The 14,100-nt window shown below is 37.5% G+C and overlaps 1 protein-coding gene and 1 non-coding gene across 2 annotated transcripts in view; one reads left to right on the forward strand and one right to left on the reverse strand.

Annotated features, from left to right (window-relative positions):
• Nucleotides 1–14,100, forward strand: part of DMD (dystrophin) — a 2,123,521-nt gene that overhangs the window by 198,729 nt on the left and 1,910,692 nt on the right. The gene's annotated exons all lie outside the window — the stretch shown is intronic.
• On the reverse strand, nt 12,462–12,534 carry TRNAW-CCA (transfer RNA tryptophan (anticodon CCA)). Its single transcript has one exon. It is a non-coding gene; the product is annotated as a tRNA-Trp (tRNA).

The raw sequence follows: 14,100 nt of genomic DNA on the forward strand, positions 1-14,100 counted from the left end.
TTGATAGGGATTGCACTGAATCTGTAGATTGCTTTGGGTAGTAGAGTCATTTTCACAAGGTTGATTCTTCCAATCCAAGAACATGGTATATCTATCCATCTGTTTCTGTCATCTTTAATTTCTTTCATCAGTGTCTTACAGTTTTCTGCACACAGATCTTTTGTCTCCCCTGATAGGTTTATTCCTAGGTATTTTATTCTTTTTGTTGCAATGGTAAATGGGAGTGTTTCCTTAATTTCTCTTTCAGATTGTTCATGATTAGTGTATAGGAATGCAAGAGATTTCTTTGCATTAATTTTGTATCCTGCTACTTAACCAAATGGATGGATTAGCTCTAGTAGTTTTCTGGTAGCATCTTTAGTCTATATGTATAGTATCATGTCATCTGCAAACAGTGACAACTTTACTTCTTTACTGTTTTGCATTCCTTTTATTTATTTTTCTTTTCTGATTGCTGTGGCTAAAACTTCCAAAACTGTTGAATAATAGTGGTGAGAGTGGACAACCTTGTCTTGTTCCTTATCTTAGAAGAAATGGTTTCAGTTTTTCACCAGTGAGAATGAGGTTGGCTGTGGGTTTGTCATATATGGCCTTTATGATGTTGAGATAAGTTCCCTCTATGCCTACTTTCTGGAGGTTTTTTATCATAAATGGGTTTTGAATTTTGTCAAAAGCTTTTGCTGCATCTATTGAGATGACCATATGGTTTTTTTGTTTTTTGTTTTTTGTTTTTTTGTGTGTGGTATGCGGGCCTCTCACTGCTGTGGCCTCTCCTGTTGCAGAGCACAGGCTCCGGATGCGCAGGCTCAGCGGCCATGGCTCACGGGTCCAGCCACTCCGCGGCATGTGGGATCCTCCCAGACTGGGGCACGAACCCGTTTCCCCTGCATCAGCAGGCAGACTCTCAACCACTGTGCCACCAGGGAAGCCCAACCATATGGTGTTTATCCTTTAATTTTTTAATATGTTATATTGCATTGATTGATTTGCGTATACTGAAGAATCCTTGCATTCCTGGGATAAACCGCACTTGATCATGGTGTATGATCCTTTTAATGTTCTGTTGCATTCTGTTTGCTTGTATTTTGTTGATTTTTGCCTCTATGTTCATCAGTGATATTGGCCTGTAGTTTTCTTTTTTTGTGGCCTCTTTGTCTGGTTTTGGTATCAAGGTGATGGTGGCCTCATAGAAGGAGTTTGGGAGTGTTCCTTCCTCTGCTATATTTTGGAAGTGTTTGAGAAGGATAAGTGTTAGCTCTTCTGTAAATGTTTGATAGAATTCACCTGTGAAGCCATCTGGTCCTGGGCTTTGGTTTGTTGGAAGATTTTAAATCACAGTCTCAATTTCAGTGCTTGTGATTCATCAGTTAATATTTCCTCTTTCTCTCTGGTTCAGTCCCAGAAGGTTGTGCTTTTCTAAGAACGTGTCCATTTCTTCCAGGTTGTCCATTTTATTGGCATATAGTCTATTGTAGTAATCTCTCATGATCCTTTGTATTTCTGCAGTGTCAGTTTTTACTTGTCTTTCTATATTTCTAATTCTGTGGATTTGAGTCATCTGCCTTTTTTTCTTGATGAGTCTGGCTAATGGTTTATCCATTTTGTTTATCTTCTCAAAGTTCTAGCCTTTAGTTTTGTTGATCTTTGCTATTCTTTGCTTCATTTCTTTTTCATTTATTTCTGATGTGATCTTTATGATTTCTTTCCTTCTACTAACTTTGAGGGTTTTTTGTTTTTTCTCTCTAATTGCTTTAGGTGTAAGGTTAGGTTATTTGGGATGTTTCTTGTTTCTTGAGGCAGGATTGTATTGCTATAAACTTCCCAATTAGAAGTGTTTTTGCTGCATCCCATAGGTTTTGGGTTGTCCTGTTTTTATTGTCATTTGTTTCTAGGTATTTTTTGATTTCCTCTTTGATTTCTTCAGTGATCTCTTGGTTATTTAGTAGTGTGTTGTTTAGCCTCCATGTGTTTGTATTTTTTACAGTTTTCTTCCTGTAACTGATATCTAGTCTCATACTGTTGTGGTCGGAAAAGATATTTGATACAATTTCAATTTTCTTGAATTTACCAAGGCTTGATTTGTGACCCAAGATACGATCTATCCTGGAGAATGTTCCATGAGCACTTGAGAAGAAAGTGTATTCTGTTCTTTGGGATGGAATGTGCTACAAATATCAATTAAGTCTGTCTGGTTGAATGTGTCTTTTAAAGCTTGTTTTTCCTTGTTTAATTTCATTTTGGATGATCTGTCCCTTGGTGAAAGTGGGGCGTTAAAGTCCCCTAGTATGACTGTGTTACTGTTGATTTCCCCTTTTATGGCTGTTAGCATTTGCCTAATACATTGAGGTGCTCCTATGTTGGGTGCATAAATATTTACAATTGTTATATCTTCTTCTTGGGTTGATCTCTTGATCATTATGTAGTGTCCTTCTTTGTCTCTTGTAATAGTCTTTATTTTAAAGTCTGTTTTGTCTGATATGAGAATTGCTCCTCCAGCTTTCTTTTGATTTCCATTTGCATAGAATATCGTCTTCTATCCCCTCACTTTCAGTCTGTATGTGTCCCCAGGTCTGAAGTGGGTCTCTTGTAGACAGCATATGTACAGGTCCTGTTTTTGTATCCATTCAGCCAGTCTGTGTGTTTTGGTTGGAGCATTTAATCCATTTACATTTAAGGTAATTATTGATATGTATGTTCCTATTACCATTTTCTTAATTGTTTTGGGTTTGTTATTGTAGGTCTTTTCCTTGTCTTGTGTTTCCTGCCTAGAGAAGTTCCTTTAGCACTTGTTGTAAATCTGGTTTATTGGTGCTGAATTCTCTTAACATGTGCTTGTCTGTAAAGCTTTTAATTTCTCTGTTGAATCTGATTGAGATCCTGGTGGGTAGAGCAATCTTGGTTGTAGGTTTTTCCCTTTCATCACTTTAAATATGTCCTGCCACTCCCTTCTGGCCTGCAGAGCTTCTGCTGAAAGATCAGCTGTTAACCTTATGGGGTTTCCCTTGTATGTTATTTGTTGCATTACCCTTGCGGCTTTTAATATTTTTTCTTTGAATTCAATTTTTGATAGCTTGATTAATATGTGTCTTTGTGTGTTTCTCCTTGTATTTATCCTGTGTGGGACTCTCTGCAGTTCCTGGACTTGAATGACTATTTCCTTTCCCATGTTAGGGAAGTTTTCACCTATAATCTCTTCAAATATTTTCTCCGTCCCTTTCTTTTTCTCTTCTTCTTCTGGAACCCCTATAATTCGAATGTTGGTGTGTTTAATGTTATCCTAGAGATCTCTGGGACTGTCCGTAGTTCTTTTCATTCTTTTTTCTTTATTCTGTTCTACAGCGGTTATTTCCACTATTTTATCTTCCAGGTCACCTATCCGTTCTTCTGCCTCAGTTATTCTGCTATTGATTCCTTCTAGAGAATTTTTAATTTCTTTTATTGTGTTATTCCTCATTGTTTGTTTGCTCTTTCGTTTTTCTAGGTCCTTGTTAAACGTTTCTTGTATTGTCTCTATTCTATTTCCAAGATTTTGGATCATCTTTACTATCATTATTCTGAATTCTTTTTCAGGTAGACTGCCTATTTCCTCTTCATTTGTTTGGTCTGGTGGGTTTTTACCTTGCTCTTTCATCTGCTGTGTTTCTCTGTCTTCTCAATTTTGCTTAAATTACCATGTTTGGATGTCTCCTTTTCGCAGGCTGCAGCTTCATAGTTCTCGTTGTTTTTGGTGTCTTCCCCCAGTGGGTAAGGTTGGTTCAGTGGGTTGTGTAGGCTTCCTGGTGGAGGGGACTGGTACCTGTGTTCTGGTGGCTGGGGCTGTTCTTGTCCTACTAGTGGGCAGGGCCATGTCTGGTGGTGTGTTTTTGAGTGTCTGTGACCTTATTATGATTTTAGGCAGCCTCTCTGCTAATTGGTGGGGTTGTGTTTCTGTCTTGCTAGTTGTTTGACATGGTGCATCCAGCCCTGAAGCTTGCTGGCCATTGGGTGGAGCTGGATCTTAGTGTTGAGATGAAGATCTCTGCGAGAGCTCTCGCCAATTGGTATTACATGGGGCCAGGAACTTTCTGGTGGTCCAGTATCCTGGACTTGGCCCCCTCCTACCTCGGAGGCTCAGGCCTGATACCCCGCGGCCAGAGTACCAAGACCCTGCCAGCCACACAGCTCAGAAAAAAAGAAAGAAAGAAAAAAACAAAAACAAAAAAACGGACAGACAGAACCCTAGGTCAAATGGTGAAAGCAAACCTATACAGACACAATCACACAAAGAAGCATACACATACACACTCACAAAAAGAGAAAAAGAAGAAAAAGAAATATATATATAGGAAAAAAAAAAGGAAGAGAGCAACCAAACCAATAAACAAATCCACCAGTGATAATAAGCACTAAATACTAAACTAAGATAAACATAAAACCAGAAAAAAAATAGATGCAGAAAGCAAACCCCAAGTCTACAGTTGCTCTCAAAGTCCTCCACCTCAATTTTGGGAACTTTCGTTGCCTCTTCAGGTATTCTTCAGATGCAGTGTTTATCAAGTTGATTGTGGGGATTTAATCTGCTGCTCCTGAGGCTGCCCGGAGGAATTTCCCTTTCTCTTCTTTGTTCACACAGCTCCTGGGGTTCAGCTTTGGCTTTGGCCCTGCCTCTGTGTGTAGGTTGCCCTCAGGCATCTGTTACCCACCCAGACAGGAGGGGGTGAAAGCAGCAGCTGATAAGGGCTCTCTTGGTCACTCAGGCTGGGGGGAGGGAGGGATATGGTAGTCATAATTGGACTGCAGGGCAAGCCTGCAGCATCAGAGGCCAGCGTGATGTTGCAACAGCCTGAGGCACAACGTGTGTTCTCCCAGGGAACTTATCCCTGGATCACAGGACCCTGGCAGTGGCATGCTACACAGGCTCCTGGGGTGTGTGTGGATAGTGACCTGTGCTTGCACATAGGATTCTTGGGGGCTGCTGCAGCAGTGTTAGCGGTTCATGCCCGTCTCTGGGGTCCGAGCTGATACCCGCAGCTCATGCCCATCTCAGGAGCTTGTTTAGGCAGTGCTCTGCCTTCTGTGGGCACATTGGGAAGGAATCCCCTCTCCTTGTGTACCCTCAAAAAATGGTCTCTTGCCTCTCTGGCAGGTCCAGACTTTTTCCCGAACTCCCTCCCGGCTAGCTGTGGTGCACTAGCCCCCTTCAGGGTGTGTTCACACAGCCAACCCCAGTCCTCTCTCTGGAATCTGAACTCCGAAGCCCGAGCCTCAGCTCTCAGCCCCCGGCCGCCCCGGCGGGTGAGCAGACAAGCCTCTCGGGCTGGTGAGTGCTGGTCAGCACCGATCCTCTGTGCGGGAATCTCTCCGCTTTGCCCTCCGCACCCCTGTTGCTGTGCTCTCCTTCATGGCTCCACAGCTACCCCCCAGCCCACGCCCCATCCCTGCCATTGAAGGGGCTCCCTAGCATGTGGAAACGTTTTCTCCTTCACAGCTCCCTCCCAGAGGTTCGGGTCCTGTCCCTATTCTTTTGTCTCTGTTTTTTCTTTATACTTTTGCCCTACCCAGGTACGTGGGGATTTTCTTGTGTTTTGGGAAGTCTGAGGTCTTCTGCCAGCATTCAGTAGGTGTTCTGTAGGAGCTGTTCCAGATATAGATGTATTTTTGATGTATTTATGGGGAGGAAAGTGATCTCTATGTCTTACTCCTCTGCCATCTTGAAGGTTTGTCCTCTTATCTTTCATTACTGAAACAATGTATACTTTGACCAATCCATTGGCATTAATGCTGCTTGATTAAAAATGCCTAAATTTCTATCAGATCAAGGATCTATATCAAATAGATGTTACTATTGATAAAAGGTCTTTACTAGATGGAATCATTCCAGAACCTGTGATTGTTTCTTCCAGATTATTAAGTATACATTTTTTAATGTAAATAAATATATTGAACAGTAAAAATCAATTTGAATTTCAAAGGAATGACAAAATGCAAGCCATATACTGGCATAAGAGCCTTGCAAAATTTCCAAGAAGAAAAAAATTAGGAGCACTCACAATAAGCAATTGCAAGCAGTGAAATGGTAAATTAAACAGAGGATTAAGTTGTTTTTAAGTTCATTTTTGAGGAGAAAAATCTCTGGTTTTGCAGAAATGGCTAAGTAGTTGCATTTGATATGGAAGATATTTTTGATCAAATTTATCTTAATAAATCTCTGAGTTCTTCACATTCACTGAAATGAAGCAAGAATCTGTGGTATATTTTATTTAGAGAAAGTTTTGATACTGATTTTTAAATAGCTATAAGATTGCATCCATTTATGTATATGTCTGTGCACATATAACCCTACATATGTGTATGACGTTATGTAGGGATAAATATATACATTTTTAAGTAATTAATGCCTAAACTTGTGCTGCCCGATTCAGTAGCCACAAGGCACATATGGCAATTTAAATTTAAATTTATATTAGTGAAAATAAAATATGTGTTTCCTCCATTGCACTGGGCACACTTCAAGTGTGCAACAGCCATGTGTTTCTAGTGGCAAGTCTTATTGGATGATGCAAGTGTAGAACATTTTCATCATCACAGAAATTTCCAATAGACATTGCTGGTTTAGCTCTTTTTAATGTTGCCAACTTTAGTTATTAAAAGTTATTTGTAATTATTTAGCATATAGTGATTATCTTCTAAAATATCTGCTTTCACCTCAACATGTAGGGAAAATTAGCCCACTTTTTAATTTAATGGAGATCTTTGCTTTTTTTCTAAGGAAAAACATGAAATCTAAACTGAAATATTTACAATTTGCAAAGAAAAACAAATTTTGGATAAGATACAATAATTATTAAATGAGAAAAATGAGAAGAGAGGTACTATTTTTGTACATGTTCACATTTTTATAGTTATGGTTATAATTAGATGCAAAATGAATTTTAACAAATTAAGGATAATATCGCTGTGGTGCACAGTCTCCAAAATGGTCTCAAATTATGGTTGCCAGACATAGTACAGGATGCCATGTTCTAACCTCTTCTAGGATGAAACTTGGCTTACAGGATCAAGTTGTATATTCTTGTTATCCTTCTATTACCATTACCGTTGTGGGTGTCAGGAACAGGGATATAATGTTTTTCTTTGTTAGATACAAACCTTTTATGAACACTTTTTAGACACTGTTTTAAACTGGAGCTGCACTGACTGAGTACCTTTTCCCTACGTATATGTAGCACTAAACTCTCTAGGTGATAGGCATATATATACTGATCCACTGAACATGGATCCAAGTGATAATGATTTGATCACAGTTCATGTGGTTGTAATTGTGAATCATCTCATGTGAAATGACTGTTTTGGAGGGTTTACCTTCTAAGAGTAACGATGTTTGTAATGATGGCATATTATAGTATCTGGAAATTTTAAAACAAACCATTTAATAACTTTTCCTAAATTACTCTCATTATTTTGGATTGACACTTGTGGGTGACAGCTAACTCCTCTCCTCTTTAGAGGGGAAAGGGATTTGGGGGAAACAGTGGATTAATTTCCGGATGTTGTCAATGACTGATGAATTTCATTGTACTCTGGTGGTAAGGGTGTATCTCAGAATTTTTTAGCTTTTTTTTTTCTTCTATCATTATTTCAGTAGAAAAAGTGCTAATTGTTTTTTCAGAGGTGGTACACTATAACTAGGCTCGTGAGCATGGTCTATAGGAAGATAATTTATAATCCCCTAAAAGTCTGATTGAAAGGAAAACTACCTTGAAATCTCTTAAGTCTGTCCTATAGGCAAAGAAGAAATCCCCAAACAATTTAAACAACACTTGGAAATAAGCTATATGATTATTGCTTTTTATTTGGCATTTTGATGTTTCCATGTGTGGCAATATGGTCATCAATCAAGGAGTTAGATGACTGTGTGTAGTAACATTGCAGTTACCCAGTTAATATAAAAACAAATATGTATTAATCAGTGACAGCTTTTCTTATTTTCATACAGAGCTGTGAAACCTCTAGGCTATGAAATAGAATAGCTAAAAATTAGACAGCTATTAATAATAGGATTATTTAGATTCTGGCCCTACAGCTAGGAAAATGGAGTGGGAATTAGAATAGCACCAAAGTTATGCAAGTTGTCCAAGTGGCAAAATATAACTAATTAATACTAATAAACAAAAGTCTAATCCAACACTATTTACATAAAATACTTTTCATCAACAGGCAAAAATCTAAGTAGAAAAATATGACCTCCCGGAATGAATATCAACAATTCCATGATAATAAAAATAACGTATTCCTTTAAAATATAATTACAGCCTTTGAAAGCATTGAGCTCTCATTGTAAAGACACGCCATTTTCTCTAAAATTTTTGTGAAAGAAAATGGCTTGTCTTCATTGTTTCTGTGTGAAGGTCGAACAGATTAGTATTTGGCTGCAGGAATTATGTTTCTCTTCTTAGTTTTGCAACAGTTAGGACATTTTCTGAAATACATATAGTTAGCACCATTGTGATTAAAGAAATTAATTTTTCCACATTTACTTTGATGTTAATCATAGTGGTCCTTCAAGTTGCTCCATGATTTTGAGATAGAAATTCCAAGACGAAAGCGTCTGCTGAATCCCAGACCAAAACAGAATAGTCGTGTCAGATGAGAGGTGTTTTGCAGTGTTTTGTCACATTTCATTTTGATTTTTACTTTTTTCTCTGTTTGGCGTATGTTCTGAACTGGGGTGCTGTAAAGTTTTTATTGCCATAAGTTTGAAATGACCACATTACTCGTGAGCTGGAGAGTCACAAGTGAGTTTTCAGCTTCTTTCAAAGCTGTAGAAATAAAACTTTATAGCACCCTACCCTGGTGTATGTTGCTTTATGTGATGACACATTTGGTTTCACTTTACTCTTTTCTTTATTCCTCTTCATTATTTTCTTCTTGAATTATAGCAGAATTGACGTTAAAGATTTTCTAATATATAACAATTTGATTTAAACTACATTTTATGGTACCCTCATGGATTTTTTCATGCAGACTTTGACCTTCAATGACCATCCTTTTTTTAAATTTTATTTTAGATGATCAGTTTAAACATTGTTCATTGTGAGATTTATTGCTGTTGGAACACTGGTTTATTGCAAAAGGTAGTTTTTGGTTTCCAAGCAAATCAAAACTATTGGTCAAGATGAAATATGAAACATGAATATTTGCTTCTCCTTATAGAAGTAATTAAAATTCTTAACACATGCACAGTCACACTACACAATTTGTGTAGCACATGTACTTCAGTAAAACATGAGCTCTCTTTTTATATGTTATGTAATCTAGCCTCTACAACAATATCAATATCTCATGCTGAAAGAATCCAAACTATAAAGTGATTCCAGAATTAGCTTATTCCCAAGGGAACCTATGAGCACTGTGGCTGACCTGACAGCCTGGAGTGATGTGCTCAGAATGGATCCAGTAGAGAGCTATTTGTTTTAAGTTCAGGAAGCAAGCTTACTATTTTTGTCAAATATACTAAGTTATTTTTCTTTTTCTTTTTTTCCAATTTAAGATATCAATATGGTAAGGAAATTCCCAAGAAATTCCTCAGACTTCTTTGAACAGGTCTCCAAACTTCCATCAGATCTTCAGATCTTGAATTGGTGCTTTTGAAGGTTCTGTTTTAGTGTTTTCTAGAAGGCTGCTCATCTTAGTGAATAAAGTCAGAAACACATGTGCACAGCTGACTCAGATTCAAGAAAGAATTTCAGTAGCTGTCATATTCTTTTAACTCATAAATAATTAATACTGAGAAGTACTGATTTTCTTATTTGTGGGTTCAGTTTTTTCTTACCACAGCAGTTCCAATGGAAATCTCCATTCATTGTGCTTACACACACACACACACACACACACACACACACACACACACACACAAAAGCATATGCATGCATGGTGTTTTACATGTGTGAGAAGAGAAGACCAATATTAACTGACTTTAACTTTTTATTATGAGGAATAATATAGGTGATTTTGCGTTGTTTTGTTAATGTATCATTTTCTTGTGTGGCTGATACATGTAGGAACTATTCATGCAGATTTGGGAAGGTGTGCCTTCTTCTGGACACTCATTTCAAAAGTTAGGGCTTTAAAGACGCAGACCTACAAGAGAATGGACTTGAGGATGTGGGGAGGGGGAAGGGTAAGCTGTGACAAAGTGAGAGAGTGGCATGGACATATATACACTACCAAACGTAAAATAGATAGCTAGTGGGAAGCAGCCGCATAGCACAGGGAGATGAGCTCAGTGCTTTGTGACCAGCTGGAAGGGTGGGATAGGGAGGGTGGGAGGGAGGGAGACACAAGAGGGAAGAGATATGGGGACATATGTATATGTATAACTGATTCACTTTGTTATAAAGCAGAAACTAACACACCATTGTAAAGCAATTATACTCCAATAAAGATGTTAAGAAAAAAAAGTTAGGGCTTATGTTTTAAAGAATCCATTTAAGTGAGGTGAAAGAAATAAATGACTGCTTTATCCTGTAGAAGCAGTGAAGAGATTTTGTTCATCTGTGATTTGAGAGAGCACATGACAGCCTCCAAAAATAGCAGGGTAGAATCAGGTTGATCGTAAAGGTCTTCGTTTCATGTTAAATGGAAAGGAAAAAATAATTTGCTCCTTTAATTAGAATGTGGCACTGAAACAACAGAGGGAGACATCATTGTGGGTTAATATGGAATGAAATCAAGTAAATAAGAATATGTATACTTTAGTGTGGCGAGGATTCACCAAAAATGAAACTCTCCAACAGTGTGCTGAATCTGCTTGTGTGTTGTCTGGCTGCTGTGCTTGGTGTGTGGGCCATCTGGCTTCTGAATGCTGGTAATGTTTGCACACTCACACATCAGTCAGAACTGGTGCAGGGCCTGTTAGGAAGCACCAGCCAGTTAGGTGACATGCCAGGACTGCAGAGCACTCAAGTGGGAATGCCAAGTGGGGAGCTTCTACTCAATCTGATGTTGACATGGGCATTGCAGGAACCTTTTGCTTCATCTGACTGTATCATTGATGTCAAGGTTCTGCTAGATTAGGCGTGCGGATGTCAAGTCATATAAGGCCTCGTTTGTATCCTTGGTTTTGCCTGTGTAATTCAAATGGAGCAAAACATAAAAAATCATCCTGAGCCTTTGGTCCTGTGTTTTTTGGACATAGGGGATGGCTGACCTAAACTTGTCATGCATTCCTGACATCAGAAGCAGCTTTGAGTATCCTGCTACCAGATCTATATTATGCTGCTAGTTTTTCACAGAAATGTTAGACATTTCAGAAACATCTACCTCATAATCTTTACAGAAGAAAGGCGGAGTTGCTATAGAATGCATTCCTGTTTCCTGTGGGTTTTCAGCTAGTTCACTGAAACTGAAGGGTCAAATGTACTTTATAAGAAATGTAGACAAACTCTGAGTTCATGGAAATAAGATATTAATAGAAGACTTTTTTTTAAACTGGAATCCCTATCATTCAGCCATTTGAAGTAATGGCTGCTATTCTTTTCTTTTTGAAATGTGATTCACTGATATTGATCACAGGTTTTCATTTGTTGGTCTCAATTCTGATGACAGAAATTAACTGAAAACTGAGAAAAGCACCTGGAGGATTGGTTATTTTATTTCTTTTAAAAAAAAAACCCTGTATATTTTGATACCATAAGGACTAAAATGAAATTCCCCTATGTTTGAGTTGTTTTAAAATTTGAATTGGGTGTAATATGTAGTGTGTACACAACTTGATCTGGCCATTAACACAGTTAATCCTCACCTAGAGAGCTCTAGAAAATGATGCTGTGATTTTTTTTTTCTTTGAAAATTATTTCTTAACCTTTAAATTTCTAAGGTCACTGAAAAAATAAATTAAAAGGTAATAGTATTTTATTTATGACATATTTACATAAAATAAATTTCCGAATAACTGATTCATGTTAAACAAAAATGATACAGTTACTTGTAGACACGCTTTAAAAAATAGTTTTGATTTGTCTAACTTGGTGTAATAATACAAATATTAAGAGTATAATAATATAAGTTTAACCAACTGGGCATGATTATAGAAATGATCATAGGAATAACAATCGTTATTCCTGTGGTTGATGAGTGCTAAGTGTTTGGCATTATGCTCAGTATATCACATCTGTTATTTCACTTTTTCCCTTATAATAACACTGGGATGCTACATTATCTCCATTTTACAGATAGAGAAAGTGAGTCATGGAGAAGGAAAGTTACAATTTATAAAAGCTATAATACTTCAGAGTTTCTTTTTTATTGTTTGCTAAAGGAAAGCTAGATGTTCCTTGGACATTTTTTTTAAAAAAATATTTATTTATTTACTTTGGCTGTGCTGGGTCTTAGTTGTGGCACGCGGAATCTTCGTTGCAACATGTGGGATCTTTTAGTTGCGGTACTCAAGCTCTTAGTTGCAGCATGCATGTGGGATTTGGTTCCCTGACCAGGGATTGAACCTGGGCCCTCTGCATTGGGAGCATGGAGTCTTACCCACTGGACCACCAGGGAAGTCCCCCTTGCGCATATTTTTATACTTATATATAACAATATTACTTTTACATTTCCAGCACCTTCAACAATGTAAAGCAAATAAGTGATGCCTTTTGGGGAGAAGACAGTTCTGTAGTCAGGTCCACACATGAAGTGTTTGACCTTTGTAGGTTTCAACAATCAATCAGAAAGAGCTATTTTTCTTGCTTTGGCATCTGCCTGCCTTGGCAAGTCCACCAGCTGTGGTGTTGGCAACTTCATGACTATGACTCCTCTGGTTTTTCCACAGTGACTGGCTGGAGCTCATCTCCCTGGGCTGTCCTATTATCTTTAAAATTATTTCCTCAACTTAAATCAGAAGAGTATAATAGAAATGGTGAATTTTCCTGACATTTGCCAAAGATGTTAGAAATTTGTTAAGATTCTTCAGGAGTAAACTTTGGATTCTAATATATTTTCCTATTATAAATAGATTCATGTGTTATGATAGGCATGCAGGAATGAAGGCCATCATTTATGGCAATAAAATAAAACTATACCAAACTATTAATTGTAGCAAGTAATACTTTTAATCATTTTCCCTTTTAATCAAAATTTGGTTGAGTTATAGAGTACATTGTAAACAATAAAACACATCTAATGTCAAAAAATTAGGAAATGCTGTCTTGTTCTCGGGGAGGGGGGGAACACCATAATTATGTATATGTGAGTCACATTATGTAACGCCCTAAAATTATCCAAATTATCTATATTTTTTATAGCTGACCATGTGTGCATACACACTAAAGCATATACACATAAGCATTTTGTATAGCCACATGTACAGTGTAAGAATATCTTCTTATGCAGATGTGGAGCTTAGGATCTCTTTATCAATGTAAGATAGAAACTGTTAAAGCATGAAAATGAAATTAAGCATACTTCCTTCATTCACTTATCACTATTTTTCAGAATTAGTTGCCCTATGGGTACCTTTTTAATTATATTGCACATCTTGCAATTAAATATTGGGAGGTTGAAAATTAAGTGACAGTTCTAATGTCTTCGGTGGAAGACCTGAAGCTATGCTATTAAAAAGCTAGTAAAGGAAAGGGGAAGGATGTTTCTTTATCCAGAAGTTAATAATTCAAGCCGTACACTGCATAACTGCTAACAAGGGTGATACAAGCAGTACTTAAAAGGTTTCCAGTGAGAAGCAGCCCCTTATGTTAAAGTAGATTTAAAGTGCTACCTCCTTTAGTCATACAAATTCTAGTGAAGAATGATTTATGTTTTATGAGTAGAAATAATAGTTAATATTTACTGAAGTGCTTCCCATATGCCTGGCACTGACCTAAGGGTTTCACATACTTTAGCACATAACCACCCTAGGAAGTAGGGTCTACTGTTAGTTCAGTTCTTATACACAGGGAAACTAAAGCACAGAGGTTAAATAAGTTGCCCACAGTCACACTGCCTATGGGCCTCTAGTGATCAATTATGACTCAGAACCATCCTATTTAATAGTTTGAAATTTTCTTGAGCTGGCAGGGAAGGAATACTTCCAGTTTAAAATTGAAAAAAAAAAAAAAAAAGAGCTTCAGG

This window comes from Lagenorhynchus albirostris, chromosome X (assembly GCF_949774975.1).
Source record: "Lagenorhynchus albirostris chromosome X, mLagAlb1.1, whole genome shotgun sequence".
NCBI lineage: Eukaryota > Metazoa > Chordata > Mammalia > Artiodactyla > Delphinidae > Lagenorhynchus > Lagenorhynchus albirostris.